Source organism: Dromiciops gliroides, chromosome 2, assembly GCF_019393635.1.
Source record: "Dromiciops gliroides isolate mDroGli1 chromosome 2, mDroGli1.pri, whole genome shotgun sequence".
NCBI classification, from domain to species: Eukaryota; Metazoa; Chordata; class Mammalia; order Microbiotheria; family Microbiotheriidae; genus Dromiciops; species Dromiciops gliroides.
Genome location: NC_057862.1, coordinates 373,502,486 through 373,520,678, shown reverse-complemented (window position 1 = coordinate 373,520,678; position 18,193 = coordinate 373,502,486).

Here is an 18,193-nt window from a genome sequence, read left to right as displayed (position 1 = left end):
GTACTGTATACAAAATAACAGCAATAGTGGGGGATGATCTGCTGGGAAGCATGTGGTTATTTTCAGCAAGGCAATGATCCAATATAACCCTGAAAGACTTATGAAGATTGCAGCCCATCTGCAGAGAAAGAACTGATAGTATCTGAAAACAGATGGAAACACATTAAAAAAAAATTTTTTTTCATTTCCTCTTTGACAGTTCCTTAATCTGAAGTATTGGGGTTTTTTTGACTGTTTTCTCTCACAACTAGCTAATATGGGAATTTTTCCATGACTACTCATGTATAACTTATTTTGAATTGCTTGAGTTCTTGTGGGTGGGGGGTGTGAATAGAGGGGGGAAGAGAAGTGGGAACACAAAGTTTTTTAAAAAATTAATGTCAAGGGGCAGCTAGATGGTGCAGTGGATAAAGCAAAGAACCTGGATTCAGGAGGACCTGAGTTCAAATCCGGCCTCAGATGCTTGACTCTTACTAGCTGTGTGACCCTGAGCAAGTCACTTAACCCCAACTGCCTCACCAAAAAAAAAATTAATGTTAAAATTTTGTTTTTACATATATTTTGGAAAATAAAATTCTATTTAAAAAAAAAGAACTTGGAAGCTTCTAACTCGAGAAAATGGTGGGGGCATGGAAAGAAAGGGAGTGGGTGGGAAGGGGAGTCAGCTTCAGGAGAATGTAGTCAGAAGGGGCAGCTAGGTGGTGCAGTGGATAGAGCACTGGCCCTGGAGTCAGGAGGACCTGAGTTCAAATCCGGCCTCAGACACTTAACACTTGCTAGCTGTGTGACTCTGGGCAAGTCACTTAACCCCAATTGCCTCACCAAAAAAAAAAAAAAAAAAAGAGAATGTAGTAAGAAATCTAACAGTGTGGTTTGGTGGAAAGACTTGAAGTCAGCAGAGACCTGGCCTTCAATCCTACCTTCAACACTTTACTAGTTAGTTAAAAGGATCCCTAACTTCTGTTTCTTCATACATCAGATGAGAGAAGTAAAAGTCCTGTGTACAACTTGAAAAAGAGAAAGACAGAGACAGAAAGACAAACAGATCCATAGATGTGTATGGGAGTTACCCCTGTCATGTCTCTTGACCTCCAGGGCCTACAACTCTAGAGACTGCTTAGAGAGGACCTCCTCTGGGATAATCATACACTCTCTTCTGAGAGCATATGCTCTAATCCATAAAACTTCTCTGATTTCTGTTTGCTGTCTTGCTTGGATAAATGAATTTACTAGCTAATCACTATTTGTGATGGTCTTTTGTATAATAAGCATTTCATGATAAGGGGGTAAAAACTATCCCTTCCCCACCAAGAGTGATGAGGGAAGTGAGTTTCCTTCTGAACCCCTAGACATCATACCCCTCGATTAGAGATATTTGACAGGTAACAGATATAATGATATTCAATGTTCTTCTCCAAGACTGGAAAAAAGACAACTCAGCCTCAACTGTACTGGACTTGGCCAATCCCTTCCCCAGAGAGTATGCTGACAATCCCAGTGCAGTCCTCCTATTCTCTATAGATGTGGATCAGATCTTAGATCATATCTATCCATTCCATCCTTCAGATGGGACAATATGTATGTATGAGTGGTTTGTATGTATATACTTACATATATGTCTGTGTATGCATATGTATATGCATTTTATCCACATAGACAAAAGTATATGTGTGTGTGTATTTATATATATATATATATATATATATATAATATGAAATGAATACAAGGTAATTAGGGAGGGAGAACACTAGAAGTTGGAGGAATCATGAAAGTCTCCTATTCCTATGTAGCTGAATAGAGATGGAAGAAATCACCTAACTATACAATGACTAAATTCACTACCAATTTATGTTATCTAACCTCAACTGGGTCTCTCACTGCAGTAAGTCAAATATTCTGTCCCTCCCTAATTGATTTGCTCTTTCCTCACTTCACAGTAGCTATTCTAAACCTTTTTGTCTCTCCTCAAGCCTTCCATGGCTTGACAAGACTCTCACCTCATATTTCACCCTCAAAAAGAGACCATTTGATGAGTGAGAGTTCCCCCTTCTCCCCAGTTCCTCATCACTCAGATTTTTCTTCCACTATTTACTCCTTTACTCCAGGCTTTTATGAAAAAGTGGCCCTCTTGGCATAAAATAATAGTTAATAAGATAGACAGTGATGGGAAAAGCTTCTTGGGAAAACCTTTGACTTGTGTCATGTCTAGTGTTGTTTGTAATTTCAGCCACCTTGAAAGATTTCTAAGGGAAAAATGTAGCCAGTTATAAAGACTGCTTTGTAAAAACAAAACACAAAAACCAAAAAAAAACCAAAACCATTGCAGCCAGAGAGTTTAGAATGCTAAGGAAGATTAATGAACTTTGATACTTGAAATAGTTCTCCGAGGTTGTCTATAATATGATGCTAAACTATCCATCTCAGTCAGTAGGGACTTACTTTCAGTGGGAGATAAGGTTCTAGAGGAAAAAAGGCTGCAAGAAATGTTCTCTTTGTCATTGAAGTCCTGGCTAGTGGGATAACACAGATAAATTTAGACCAAAAAAGGACAACTTTTTCCTGGTTTGTAGAAATTTATGACATTGAAAACTAACTAGGAACTAGATTTGTCACTGAAATGTAACATTTGCTGCAAAATTCCAAATTCTAGTTTGAAGATCTTTGTAAATGCTTGTAAAGAATTAATTGTTATTTGAGGTTTTTATGACCCCATCTTTTGGCTAGAATTTTTTTTTAAAAACCTCGCCTGGGGCTCCACAAACCACACAGTGCTCCACCCACCAGTTGTAGCCCTCACCATGGCACTGGCACCTCATGTCATCATCACTCACCAACGCCTACATGGGCCTGGCAAAATTATAATGATTAGAAGCCCAGTGAGGGCAGTCATGTGACTGTCAGAGAGGTCAGCCAATTGGTTGGGGGCTGTGTGTGGTCAGCCTGGGGCCTGCTGGGAAGAAGGGAGTTTTTTCATCATTCTAGCTTGAAGCTGGAAGGTGACAGGATGCTGCTGTGTGTTCTCAGCTGATTCCTGGGTGGTGGTGTTGTTCGGGTTGTATAATTTCCCTTTCCCCATTTTATTTCCTTTCCCTTAATCCTACTAATCCTGTTTGTGTTGGTTTTTGTTTTTTTAAGTTCGGTCTTGTTAAATAAATCCTGCTCTGTTTTGAAGGAGGTTGCCAGTCTCCTTCCTTGCCCCAATATTGCGGCGAGCCACCTAGCTAACACTCCCCAATTAAAAATTGGTCCCTACATGCTGAAATATATTAAGAAGAAAAAGAATGTGAGACTGCCCCCATAAATCTCTGCAGTAGAGATAACAAAGCAGTGGGCTATATAATTCAAGGTGCTGGCAACTAATGATGCTGGGGGAAATGAGATTTTGAATGATACCATTTGTGATTGTAAATCCAGATTTGATTTGATTGAGTTTGTCCTAAAACTAAATTATAATGAGATCTCATTAAAAGGGAGGTATATTCTCCTAGTAAGATAAATGTGATGTTTAACCCTTTATAGGTAGATAAGACCTTAATGGAAAATATCTGGAACTACAACTGCATGTATAAGAATTAAAAGTGTAATTTACTCTATACAGGTCTTTTGAATGTGATTAGTATAGATTACCACACTGATAGATGGATAAAGTGATTTAAATGATTCAGAAATGCACTGAACTGAATTAATGTTGACTGCAAAAGGTTTTGTAGTATTTATAATAGACCCAAAAAATCCATAAAATTGTTTGTTATTGTTAAGTTTCTAATTTCTCTTGTACTGTGATTTTGGGGGAAATCGTTGTATAAGAAATGTAATTAATCTGAAAAATCAAACTCTGTGACAATTGGAGTGGTGCCACCTGCTGGAGAGTTACTGTAGGAAAGCTCCACCATGAGGAGAAGGCATCTGAGGGCAAGCCATGTGGCTTGGAAGGTCAGTTCCTTGGTGTCAGGAAGTGACATTTTCTCATGGGTACTGTCTATCAAAGCTACCAGCCAATTAGCTTGGAGGGGTGTGTGTGTGTGTGTGTGTGTGTGTGTGTGTATGGGATGTTCCCAGTTTCACAGGAGGCTTGTGGGACGAAAAAGGGGTGAGGCTCGCCCTCTCGCTCTCTTTCACGAGGACCTCAGTGGGGAGAGGAGCTGGAGATGCTGGCTCCCTGAGATAGCTGAATCTAGGCCTCTTTCTCTCTCCACCAAATTCTTATGTTCCTTAATAAATGCTTAAAAAGTCTAAATTCTTGCTAAAGCTTCTAATTTATTGGCGACCACTCATTAGATTTTAGACAGTATAGCTAGAATTTTAGCCCCTTACAACCCAAAGGGTGATACAATTGTATTGTTGGAAAATTAACTCCTTTTTTAATAGAGAATGTTGTCATTATGTTGCTGTTTTTTAAATCTGTCAAGTATTTAATTAGGTATATTTTCTTTATATTAATAATAATAGCATAATTACTGAGAATTTGGAAAAGTACCACATACCTTGTACACATCAGAAAAGTTCTTTAGGGACTTGTCAGATTTTAAGTTCCCTGGATCTTCAGCCTTAGTGAGATTCATAAACCTGGTTTACTCCGTGGATAGAGAATTGGAGTTCGTATCTGGCTTCAGGCACTTTCTAGCTGTGTGATCCTGATCAAGACACTTAACCCTGTTTGCCTCAGTTTCCTCATCAATAAAATGAGCTGGAAAAGGAAATAGCAAATCACTCCAGTATCTTTGCCAAGAAAACCCCAAATGGGGTTTCAAAAGAGTTGGACATGACTGAACTTCAACAACAAAATCTTATTAACTATGAAAGAAGTTGCTGAAAGAATGATATGAAATTCTAAAATAATGAAATGGTTTAATGAGAAGCTAGGATCTCTCATTGGTCAAGTAAAGGGGTTGACAGATTCATATTATACAGAGTGATTTTTACCTGACAGGTTGTTTGATTATTGTTTATAAAAATGATGAAAGTGAATCCTGGAATAGTATGCATTGAAGTTATATCTTTGAGGTAACTTGATGTTGACAGATCCCAGATTTAAAGATTTTATTTTGACTATAGAGTTAATATGTAAATCCTTGCAGATGTTGACACCTATCAGCCTCAAAGTTTACAGTAGTGATTGTTTTTCTGGGTTCTGGGTTCTCATAACTGTTAAGGGCTAAAATTCTAGCTAGTCTGTCTAAAAGATCTAATGAGTGGTCACCAATAAATTATAAGCTTTAGCAAGAGTTAGGCTTTTTAGCATTTATTAAGGAGAATAAGAATTTGGTAAAGAGAGAAGAAAAGGCCTAGATTCCTATCTATTAAAGGGATAGTGCATTTCTAGCTCCCTTCTCCACCAGCGTCCCCAGGAAAAGAGAGAGAGAGGCAGAGTGCCCGGCTCCCCCTTCCTCCTCCCACCAGCAAACATCACTTCCTGACGCTAAAGAAAAGCCGCATGGCCCTGCCCTCAAAGACCTTCGTTTCATGGCGGAGCTTTTCTACAGTAAGTCTCCAGCAGGTGGCGTCATTCCAATCATTACATAACATACTATTATATGTATGATGTTTGGCTTTCAAATGTTTCTATAAAGGGGCACCTAGGTGGTGCAGTGGATAGAGCACTGACCCTGGAGTTAGAAGAATGTGAGTTCAAATCTGGCCTCAGACACTTGACAAGCTGTGTGATCCTGGCCAAGTGATTTAACCCTCATTGCCTCAAAACATCTGGGGTCATCTCCAGTCATCCTGATGTATATCTTGCCACTGGACCCAGATGGCTCTGGGGGAAAGGTTGATGACTTTGTAAAGTCCTCCCTCACTTAAATCCAATTCACTGCAAGTCTTGACATCACCTCCAGTTGTCATGGTCCTCTTTGAGAATGAAGGACAAACAACAAAAACAACAACAACAATAAAGGACAATGACAAAAGGTTAAGTATAAGGTTATCTCCATAAGGTTTGAACTGGTTTTCACCACATTGGATCAACGGAATAGGTTAGGCACAGGAGACACAGTAGTAAATGACTATAGTAATCTACTGTTTGATATACCCAAAAACTCCAGCTTCTGAGATAGGAACTCAGTATTTGACAAAAACTGCTGGGAAAACTGGAAGATAGTATGGCAGAAATTAGGCATAGACCAACATCTTATACCTTATACTAAAATAAGGTCAAAATAGATACATGATTTGGATATAAGAGGTGATACCATAGGTAAATTAGGAGAGAAAGGAATAGTCTACCTTTCAGATCTTTGGAAAGGAAAACAGTTTATGACCAAACAAGAGATAGAGAATACTATAAAATGCAAAATGGATGATTTTGACTACATTAAATTTAAAAATTTTTGTACAAACAGAAGCAATGCATCCAAAATTAGAAGGGAGGCAAAAAGCTGGGAAATAATTTTTATGGCCAGTACTTCTGATAAAGGCCTCATTTCTAAAATATATAGGGAACTAAATCAAATTTATAAGAATGCAATTGAGAAATGATCAAAGGATATGAACAGGTAGTTTTCTGATGAAGAAATCAAAGCTATCTATTGCAATATGAAAAAAAAACGCTCTAAATTACTATTGATTAGAGAAATGCATATTAAAACAACTCTGAGGGTCAGCTAGATGGCACAGTGGATAGAGCACCAGCCCTGAATTCAGGAGGACCTGAGTTCAAACCAGGACTCAGGCACTTAACACTTACTAGCTGTGTGACCCCGGGCAAGTCACTTAACCCCAACTGCCTTACCAAAAAAAAAAAAAACAACAACAACTCTGAGGTACCACTTCACACCCATCAGATTGGCTAATATGACAAAAAAAAAAGGAAAATAATAAATGTTGGAGAAGCTGTGGAAAAATTGGAACACTAATGCATTGTTGGTGGAGCTGTGAACTGATCCAACCATTCTGGAGAGCAATTTGGAACTATGCCCAAAGGGCTATGGGACTGTGCATACCCTTTGATCCAGTAATACCACTACTAGGTCTGTATTCCAAAGAGATTATGGAAAAGGGACAAGGACCCACATGTACAAAAATATTTCTAGCAGCTCTCTTTGTGGTGGCAAAGAATTGGAAATTGAGGGAATGCCTATCAGTTGGGGAATGGCTGAACAAGTTGTGGTATATGAATATAATGGAATACTGTTGTGCAGTAAGAAATGATGAGCAGGCAGATTTCAGAAAAATCTGGAAAGACTTAAGTGGACTGATGCTGAGTGAAGTGAGCAGAACCAGGAGAACATTGTACATAATAACGGCAACATTATGTGATGATCAACTATGATAGACTTGGCTCTTCTCAGCAATGCAATGATCCAAAGCAATTCCAAAGAACTCATGATGGAAAATGTTCTCCACATCCAGAAAAAAAGAACTGTGGATTCTGAATGCAGATGGAACCATACTGTTTCTCCCTTTTTTTTTTTTTTGGAGGATTTTCCCCTTTTGTTCTGATTCTTCTTTCACACTATGACTAATGCAGAAATATGTTTAATGTGATTGAACATATATAACCTACATCAGATTGTTTTCTGTCTTGAGGAGGGGGGAGGGAAGGGAGGGAGAAAAATTTGGAACTAAAAATGTTATGAAAACAAATGTTGAAAATTATCTTTACATATAACTGAAAAATAATAAAATATTATTATGGTTAAAAAAAAAAGTGATCAAAGCCATGCACCCCTCCCCCACCAGCCCTCCTTAGAATGGGTCTACTTCTCATTGTAACATTTATCCTCTCATTAATTGTTAACCAATCAGAGTTGATTGCCACCCTCAGGAACACCTGCTCTCTCTAACAGGTAAGTGTTGAGTGGGTTCCACTCATTCTAGAGTGCCACTGACCCCTTCTCTTAATTATTTGCTAGAAATGATTACTAAAATGATTGATTACCTGGAGACTGTCCCTAAAACTTTTTATATGTCACACTTTGTTAAAAAAAAACAAAAAAATAAAGAGAAAAAATGTGCTTCAATCCCCATTCAGAATTCAGAGGTCCTCTTTCTTGGTGGATCATTGTAGTGGTCAGACTTAGTATGTGGCTATTGCTTAATTTTACAATATTGCTGTTACTATGTACAATGTTCTCCTGCTTCTGCTCACTTTACTCTGCAACAGTTCATACAAGCCTTCCCAAGTTTTTCTGAAAACATTCCCTTCATTATTTTTTTTTTGGTAAGGCAATTGGGGTTAAGTGACTTGCCCAGGGTCACACAGCTAGTAAGTGTCAAGTGTCTGAGGCCAGATTTGAACTCAGGTCCTCCTGAATCCAGGGACGGTGCTTAACCACTTCGACACCTAGCTTCCCTTCCTTCATTATTTCTTACAGCACAATAGTACTCCATCACATTCATTTACTATAACTTCATATATATACCCTAGTTAATGGGAATCCCTTCAGTTTCCAATCCATTGCCATCACAAAAAGAGCTGCTATAAATATTTTGGTACATATGGGTCTTTTTTCTTTTTTGGATCAAAGAGCCTTAATTCTAATGGGGGTGGCGGGGAGAGACAGTATCCAAAAGGGAGTTAAAAAGTGTTTGTGGGGGGATACACTTGTGGGGGTACGGTGACAAAATCAGGAAAATCAAAAGTACAGCCAAAATGGGGGCTCCAAGAAGAACTTACCAATAGGAAAAACCCCAGAGAAGAAAGAGTATGTACAGGGGAGAGAGCAGCCAACAGATGAGGACTAAAGAACAGGCCATCAGATCTGGCAATGAGATGATTGCTAGCTTTGGAGAGAGTAGTTACAGGTGAATGATAAAGTAGGAAGTCAAATCACGAAGGGTTGAAAAGTGAGTGAGAGAAGAGAAAATGAGTATGGACAGTTTTCCTGGAGTATGGCTGAGAAAAGTGGGCAGGGTTAATAAGCATTTGTATGGCACCAACAATCTGCCAGAGGGTAAGTGAGTTGCCCGATGTCACTTACCAATTAGTGAATATGCCACTTAGTAGCATACCATGTTCTCTCTGCCATCTCCAGGTATCTCTGGGGAACTAAGTCACCCTTTGAGAGCCTCCACACCCCAGGCACATCCTACCCACAGAGAGATGAGCAAAAGCAGTTTTCATGGGCTCAGGGCCTCGATGATCATCTTTCCCCTCATGGAAGAGGGCACAGAATTCAGTTCAGGCCATAGCTTCTTTCTGTAAAGTAACTGTTTCCCTTTAAGTCCCCTTTTTCCCTGAAAAAGAACCTAGGTAATGAATAGGAACTAGACAGCACAGTCTTGACCTCCTCATCCATTGTTTTTTTTTGTTTGTTTGTTTGTTTTTTAGTGAGGCAATTGGGGTTAAGTGACTTGCCCAGGGTCACACAGCTAGTAAGTGTTAAGTGTCTGAGGCCGGGTTTGAACTCAGGTACTCCTGACTCCAGGGCCGGTGCTCTATCCACTGCGCCACCTAGCTGCCCCCATCCATTGTTTCCCTGTCCTTGTGCTGGCCTTCTGGGGTGGGAGGGGTGGGGGGGAGGAAGGAGGGGTGCAGTTTCCTTCACAAAGACCACCGGTCGTCCTTGAGAACACGAGTCCAGAAGCCCACGGGCTTGGAGCTATCTGCAAGGCTATATAATCCCCTCCCCCGGGGGCTCAGCCGGGCCCACGATGATCCATTTCGTACCCACTATCTTCCCGTCCCAGCCAACTCTCCACCCCCAACCCTACTTTCTATGAGTAGGATTCCTTCAGAGCTGCCTGAGCGATATACTTATCAAAGACTTCATAAATACGTGGTGCATGGATGAATGACGACACACAGGAGATGGTCTCGAATGCTTTATTGGAGCCCAGGGGTGAACAGGTACCCTGATCGGGTACCAGGAGGAGGCAGCCTGAGCTCTCTGACATTCCTTCCTCTTTATTCCTCGCCTCCTTCCGCAGCAGCAGTGGTGGCTTCGGGTGCGGGATCCGCTGGTGCTGCGTCGGGTGCGGGATCCGCTGGTGCTGCGTCGGGTGCGGGATCCGCTGGTGCTGCGTCGGGTGCGGGATCCGCTGCCGCTGGTGGTGCTGCTGCCGGGTCTGCTGCGGCTGCAGGAGGCCCGGCATCAGGAGGCGCGGCAGCAGGTGGAGCGCCTCCAGATTCTAGAGTGGTCAAGGCTCCGGCCATGGGAGGTGAAGCTGGACCAGTCCCGCCAGGGGTCATTGTCGTCTCTGTGCCATCCTTCGGGAGCTTGTCAAGGGGCACACAGCACTTTTTCTTATTGGCGCACGTAGAATGGTCCTGCTCGGTACTCTTGCAGTGATTCCGACAGTGCCCGACGTTATCCCAGCATTTTTTCTCTCCCCAGCCACCTGAGCAGGGAAAGGAAAGCACGGAGTGAATGGGGGAGCTTCGAAATGGGAGGACAAGAGCCTGCCCTGGGGGCGGGTAGTTCTGGGTCGCCGGAATCCGAGAGTTGTCAGGGCGAGGGGTGCGGACTCGGAGAGGATAGGAGTTCTATTTTGGAAGTAGGTGGGGAGAATGGTAAAAGAGGAAAGCGGTTTCGTGAGGAGGGGATGAGAGAAGAAGCTTGTGTTTTCGGGGGAGGAGGAGCACTTCCCAACCTTTCAGACTCAGAGATGACCCAGAACACCTAGATCCTCCTATCTCCCCCAAGAAGCCCCTGAGCAGGTGAGAGGATGGAAAGGAATATCTTGAACTCTCAACCCCACTCTACCTTTCTGTCCCCAAGAAATGCAAAGCAAGCTTTTTAATATCCGCCCAGTCCTTAGGTTGAGGAAATAAGTCCCCAGAAGATGCTCCTTGGTCCTTCAGCCCTGCCCGAGTCTCCGTGATCCCTGTTAGGATTTTCTTGGCAAGGAGTGGTTTGCCATTGCCTCCTCCAGCTCATTTTACAGATGAGGAAACAGAGGCAAACAGGGTTAAACTTGCCCAGCTTCCCACACAGTAAGGGGCTGAGGCTAGATTTGAACTTAAGTCTTCCCGACATTCTACACACTGTGCCACCTAGTTGTCGCATTCCCAGATGTATTCCTTGTGAATGCTGATTAGAGTCGTGGGCGGAGATCCCCAGCTAAGGAGACTTCTATCCCTTAACCAAGCTCCAAATTGAGGGAGGGGGGATTGGCGAGATAGGTACGGGCATGAGGGCGAGAAGAGAAAAGGAGATATCAACTAGGCTCCTGGTCTAAATGGTACAGTGGAAAGAGTCCTGGACCTAAGACTCAGAAGACTGGAGTCAAATCCCAGCTCTTTCACTCATTGCCTGTGTGATTGGAGGAAATACACTTAACCTCTCTGGGCCTCAGTTTCCTCCTCTATAAAATGCAGTGGGGAGTGGGGAAAACTAGAAAGTTTCTAAGGTACCTTTCAGCACTGAAAGAAAACGTCTTTGTTTTCCTCTGTGATCTAAGGGAGGCAGCACAGTATGAGAGAGGGAGAAGGCTGGCTTTGGAGTCAGAAGATATGAGTTCAAATCCTGCCTCTGACACTACCTATGTGACCTTGGGCAAGTCAACATATCTCCCTGAGCCTCAGTCTCCTCATCTGTAGAAAAGTGTAGGGGATTGGACAAGATGGGGTAGGGATCTAATTAAGGGGGTTGGACTAGCTGGCCTCTGAGGTCCCTTCTCTTTCTTAAGCTGATTCTATGATCTATGATTCCCCCAATTCCTCATTAGAAGCTCCAGAGCATCTGAGGGAAAGAAGAACAGGACCTCTGAGAGATGGATGAGCTTCTGACTCAGGCTGCATAATACCCCTGCTTACCCTATAATTCCCTTCTCTGTGTGTGTGTCTCTCTCTCCCTTTCTCTGTCTCTGTCCCTTTTTGTCTCTCTGTCTCTCTCACTGTCTCTGTCTGTCTCTGCCTCTCTTTCTCTCTGCATCTCTCCCCCCAACCTCCCAGGAATGTAACACAGAATTTTAAAATATCTGCTCAGCCAAGACAGCTTGGAGTTACATCACTTCCCAGAGCAATTAAGACTTTCTTTCTTTCTTTCTGGTGGGGGCAATGAGGGTTAAGTGACTTGCCCAAGGTCACACAGCTAGTGTCAAGTGTCTGAGGCCGGATTTGAACTCAGGTCCTCCTGAATCCAAGGCTTTATCCATTGTGCCACCTAGCTGCCCCCAAAGACTTTCATGGATAAATTGTATTGAGAGTTGGAGTAAAAAACTTCTCCTAATGACAGAGCCCCTTCTTCCCAGGTATCATGCCCTTTTCTCTGCCTTTTCTCCTTGACGATTACACTGTCTTTAATAATGTTGGTTATACTCTTCATCTTGAAACTCCTGTCACCTCCCTTGATTCTCAAATCACTACACTTTCCTAGATCACCTTCTAACTCTTACTCTGCTATTGGTTCCTCCTCCTTGTCTCTCCCTAAAGGTGGGCATATCTGTGTTCTTTTTTTAAATAATATTTTACTTGTTTCCAATTACATATAAAGACAATTGTTGGGGCACCTAGGTGGCACAGTGGATAGAGCACCGGCCCTGGAGTGAGGAGGACCTGAGTTCAAATCTGGTCTCAGACACTTAACACTTACTAGCTGTGTGACCCTGGGCAAGTCACTTAACCCCAATTGCCTCACTTAAAAAATAAATAAATAAAGACAAATGTTAGCATTCATTTTCTTTCTCCCGCTCTCCCTTCTTCTTCCCTAAGATGGTAAACAATGTTTTATATGTTATATAGGAATAGGCATATCTGAAAGGCTTCATTTCTTTCCTTTCTCTAACTCCTTCCTCCTCAGACTTCTTCTTTATGAGGATGACTCCCAAATCCCTATCTCCTTTCTCAGGCTCACACTTCCAATGGCCCACAGATCATTTGCACCTGGATGCCCTACCAATTCTTCAGAGTCAACACATCTACAACCATAGTCCTGTGGACAATGTAGACTTCCCTCTGCTGGCTAGGCTAGCATCTTGGGCTTTTCTGGACCCTTCAGTCTGGAAAGATGAAGACTGAGAAGAGACATGACCCATTTGTGTTTAAATCCCAAAGGGAATGGAGATGGATGCCACTGTGTTCACTATGCCCCACAACACTAGACCAAAGACATTTTCACAAGTAGTCTTAGGAAGAGTAAAAGGTTGTTCCAGTTCCTACAATGGAGAGTTGAGTCATAGCTCACTGGGGGTGCAGGCTAAAAATCTGACTACAGTAAAGAAGAGTTTGGTTTTTAATTCCTAAATTAGGATGTCTGAAGCTGATTCTAGCCTACACAAGTAGAAAAACAGAGCTTAAGTGACCTTAGAAAGACTCTAGTCCAATCTCTGTCATTTTACTGAGGGGGAAATTGAGACCATGCCCAAGGTCACACAGGTGCCAAAGTCAACCTTTGCACCCGGGTCTTTGCCTTCTGACTCCAATTCCATAGTTCCTTCCAATTCACCACCTCATCTCATGCCAGGAAAATATTGCCCTCTCCTGAAGGTCCAAGTCCCCATAAAGGACAAAATGTTGGTCTGCAGGGAACTTTGGGTAGCCCTAGGGGCATCTCTGCTCATCCTAGGTGGATTTCAATGCTTCCTGATGGTCCTGACCATCATCCCATGATCCCATTCCTCAAGCATGAGCGCCTTAGATGACTCCCGTGTGACCCCCGTCCCAGCTACATTTCTTCCCTCAAGATACTTCTGGGATATGTTTTGCATGAATACATATGTATAACCTATATCAAATTTCTTGCCTTCTCAATGAGTGGGTGGGGTGGGAGAAAGGGAGGTAATTTGGAATGCAAAGCTTTAAAAAATAATGTTTAAAATGTTTTTTACATATAATTGGAGAAAAACAAAATAATAATAATTATTATAATAATAAAAAGATAGTTACAGGTTACCTTGGGTTGTCAGTGCCAGAAATGAGATAATGGCAAAGGCCAGGAGAAGGAGCTTCATGGCTGGTGTCCCCTGCAGAGAGGGCCAACAGGGCTAATGGAGAACTGAGAGAGAGCCCTGTGTGCTGTGGGTTGGAGCTCCAGCATTTATTACCCTCCTCAGCGGGGCTGGGCCAGGGGTGCTGAACCAGAGAGGGAGCAGAATTCTGTGCTGCCCAGAGTCATTACATTAGGTCAGACTGCCCATTGATCAGTCACCTCAACTGGGTGCCCCTTGGGTTCCAAGCTCCATCTCCAACACTGTTGAGGGAACATAAACCACAGTCAATGTAGCAGTTATAGAAACATAGATTTTTGAGCTTGGAGGGACTTTGGGAACCATCTTTTTACAGAGGAAGAAACTGAGACCCAGAGGAGGGAAGTGCTTTGTAGCAGGTCTTGCTGCAAGAGTCTGAATGGGAACCTGTATCCTTTGAATCTAAAGCTGGTGCTCTTGCCACTCTGCTGGACTATCTCCCTCCCACGTCCAGCTACTTGTCAAAATGGAAAAAATGTGTATGTTCATTGAGTCTCTCTTTTAAAGATCTCTCAACCAGAATATTGCAATTTGTTTTCCCCCTCCCTTTGAACTCCAGTTCTCATCAATTAAATTCAAAAGACAGAGAATTTCAAGAAAGAAACATAAGAACTGGGCCTTTCTGCCCTGGACAAAATTGGAAGATTTATTTGTGCTGACCTCCAGTGGGCCCCTTTGAAGACTTTCTCCTTAAAACCTCTCCTGGACACCCTGAGGTAACTCAGTGAGTGCCCTGCAGCTTCCTCCTCTCTTCTATCTAAAACTGCTCTTAGGAAGCCACTTGCTAGAGTGTGGTGAGGGGAGGGGAGAAGAGAGGAGAGGAGAGGTGAGGTGAGGAGAAGAAAGGAGAGGAGAGGAGAGACCTGACCAAGGGAGTCAAGAAAGCAGTTCTGCCTCTCATTAGCTTTATGACTTTGAATAGAACCTGTTCTCTCTCAGATCATCATTTCTTTCAGCACAATGATATTTTATCACATTCATTTTCCATAACTTTTTCATACCTCCCCTAGTTAATGGGAATCCCTTCAGTTTCCAATCCATTGCCGTCACAAAAAGAGCTGCTAGAAATATTTGGGTACATATGAGTCCTTTTTCTTTTTATTTTTTGGATCAGGGAGCCTACATTCTAACGGGTTGGGAGGAGACAGTATCCAAAAGGGAGTTGAAAAGTGGGGGGGAGGAATACACTTGTGGGGGTATGGTGGCAAAGTCAGGAAAGTCTAAAGTACAGCCAAAATGGGGGCTCCAAGAAGGACTTACCAATAGGAAAAACCCCCAGAGAAGAAAGAGAGAGCAGCCAGCAGATGAGGACTGAGAAAAGGCCATCAGATCTGGCAATGAGATGATTGCTCGCTTTGGAGAGAGTAGTTACAGGTGACTGATAAGGTAGGAAGTCAAATCACGAAGGTTTGAAAAGTGAGTGAGAGAAGAGAAAATGAGTATCGACAGTTTTCCTGGAGTATGTCTGAGAAAAGTGGGCAGGGTTAATACGCATTTGTATGGCACCTATTATATACCAGAGGTTAAGTGAATTGCCCAGGATCATGTAACTAGTTAGTGTCCAAAGTCAGATTTGAACTCAGAACTTCTTGACTCCAGGGCAGGCACTCAATCCACTGTACCACCTAGCTCTGGGTAGAAAGGGAGTAGATATATAGGATAATAATTCAATGGCATAGCAGGCTCTTCTGAAGGGTTTGTTGGGGGGTTTTTGTTTGTTTTTTATGGTGGGGGAAGACAGACATGTTATATAGTCAGCTTAGAAGGGATTAGAAGTCAGGGGCTATTAGTTCATTTCAGCAATAGGGGACATGATTGAGGGGACAGTTATTTGAACTGTCACCACCATCTTTCTAGCCCTCCAAATTTGAAACCTCATAGTCATCTTTGCTCTTCTTCATTTAACCAGCTGATGAGTGCTGACAGTTATTTTTTACAACCCTGATTGGATTTTGTGCCCACTCATTCCTATGGCCACCAACCCATCCTTCTCATATCTGATTACAAAATCACTATCTCAGACCTGGAAGATGTCTTAGAAAGAATCTGGTTCAGCCTATACTTGAACACTATCCCCTCTACCACATCCTCAAAATATGCTCATCTAGTCTCCACTTGGACACTTCCAATGATCTGTAACTTACTATCTCCCTAGTTAACCTATTCTATTTGGGGACTTGATGTCAGTAAATTTTTCGTTATATCTTCATATCACATCTCTACCCCTCCAATGAATTCTATACATCTTAGAACATCATTTTGATCAAGTCACTCACCAGTTAAAAAGTTTCAGTGGCTCCCCTTCACCTACCTAATAAGCTCTTCAGGCTGGCATTCTGGGTCCTCCACAACCTGGATGTATCCTGCCTTGTCAGGCTAATCTCACAGGACTCTCTTTCATATACCTTAAGCTCCAGCCAAACAGGCTTTGTTCAAATTCTCAAGCATACCGTGTTCCTTCCTGCTCAGTCACCCTCAACTGGAAAACTCTATACCCCCCACCATCCTTCAGCCATCTCCACCTTTTGAAATCCTTTGAAGTCCAATCCAAATGTTGCTCCTTTCATCAAATCTTCAGCAATTTTATCAACAATTACCTGAAGCAAGTTGTCTTCTGTTTCCACCAATCAACCACTTAATTAGCATTTTTAGAATTTAAATATTATTTAATAATTTAATTAATTTACTTTTATTAATATTTTCTGTTTCTTGCATCACCATAATTATCCCAAGTATCCCCTCCCGCTCCCAGAGAGTCATCCCATAAATGGGTGGGGTTTTTTTAGAGATTAAAAAAAATCAACACAACTTCAGTACATTGAAAAAGTCTGAAAATATGTGCAATGTACAACATCTGTGATCCTCTCACCTCCACAAAGCCAGAGGCTGAGGGTGTCTTCACCTATCTCTTCATTGCAGTCCCATTTGATCTTTATAATTTTGTTACATTTACTTTTTTCTTTGTTATCAGTACCAAATCACTTTATTGGGATATAAATGGTAGTAGCTTTTTGGTACAGATTATGAAAAGATCAGATAACCAAAATATAGCTGCACTGGAAGACAGTACGAGCCACTTCCACAGTTGGGAAAGTCATATTGAGGCTTAGCTCTCATTGTCACTGTCTCCAAGGGTGTGGTGGTGCCAGAATTGGGAATTGAGGTGGAGAGGAGCACATTTTGTGCAGGTTGGGTCTTGATGAATGGTAGTCATTTTTGTCAGTTGCCAGCCTGTGCAATTCCAGTAGTGATTGATATTTTTTCCCAAGTGTAGAGCACATACATTTCATTCAGTCCACTCTCCTAGTCATCACAATCTGATTTCTTAATGACCTGAAGGAAAATATGGTGGTCTTATTGGTTTTGAAGTTTCATTAGCTTCTCAGTATATTTCCTCTCTTTGTGGGATTGCTTTAGGAAATAATTGGCAAAATTCTTCAATGCTGCATCATCCCAGTTGAAGCAGTAGGACATGGACAGGTCAGAGGTGTAAAGCTCCAGGGCTGATCTGTCAATTGATGGCAGCCTGCAAGTCCTGGTGGTAGTTCTGTCATATTTGTGAGGGAGATGAGGTCATCATGGTCGAGGTTGAGATGGTGAAGGCATCAGGGAGAAGATGGAAGAGGAAAAAGTGGAGAAGGAAGAAGAGGAAGAGGAGAAGGTGGAGGAGGAGATAGAAGGAAGTGGAGGAAGAGATAAGAGGAGGAGATGGAAGAGGAGATAGAAGGGTAGGAAGACTGAAGATGGGGTGGTTGAGGTGGAATGACTGCTGTTCAAAAAGGTAGGACAGAAGTATTGGTTAGTGGATGTGAAAGTGGAGAGGTGGCTAAGGGGAATCAAGCTGGGTTCTGTTCAAACACTGTTGAAGCAGGAAACCACAGCTACTCCCTTTCCCTGAACTTCTGGCCTATTACATTTACTTTTGATTTTGGGGGGACATAGTTGTTCTTTCCATTTATATTGTTGTAGTTATTGTGCATACTTTTCTTCACTCTGCATCAGTTCATAGAGATCTTTTCATGCCTCTCCGTATTCATCACACGTAATTTTTTTTTTTTTTTTTGGTGAGGCAGTTGGGGTTAAGTGACTTGCCCAGGGTCACACAGCTAGTAAGTGTTAAGTGTCTGAGGTCAGATTTGAACTCAGGTACTCCTGAATTCAGGGCCGGTGCTTTATCCACTGCGCCACCTAGCTGCCCCTCACACATAATTTTTTTACAGCAGTCATATTCCACATGTACCACAACTTGTTTAATCATTCCTCCATCAATAAACATCTATTTTGTTTCCAGTTCTTAACTATCACAAAAAGTGCTGCTAAAAATATTTTGGAGTATAGATGGACT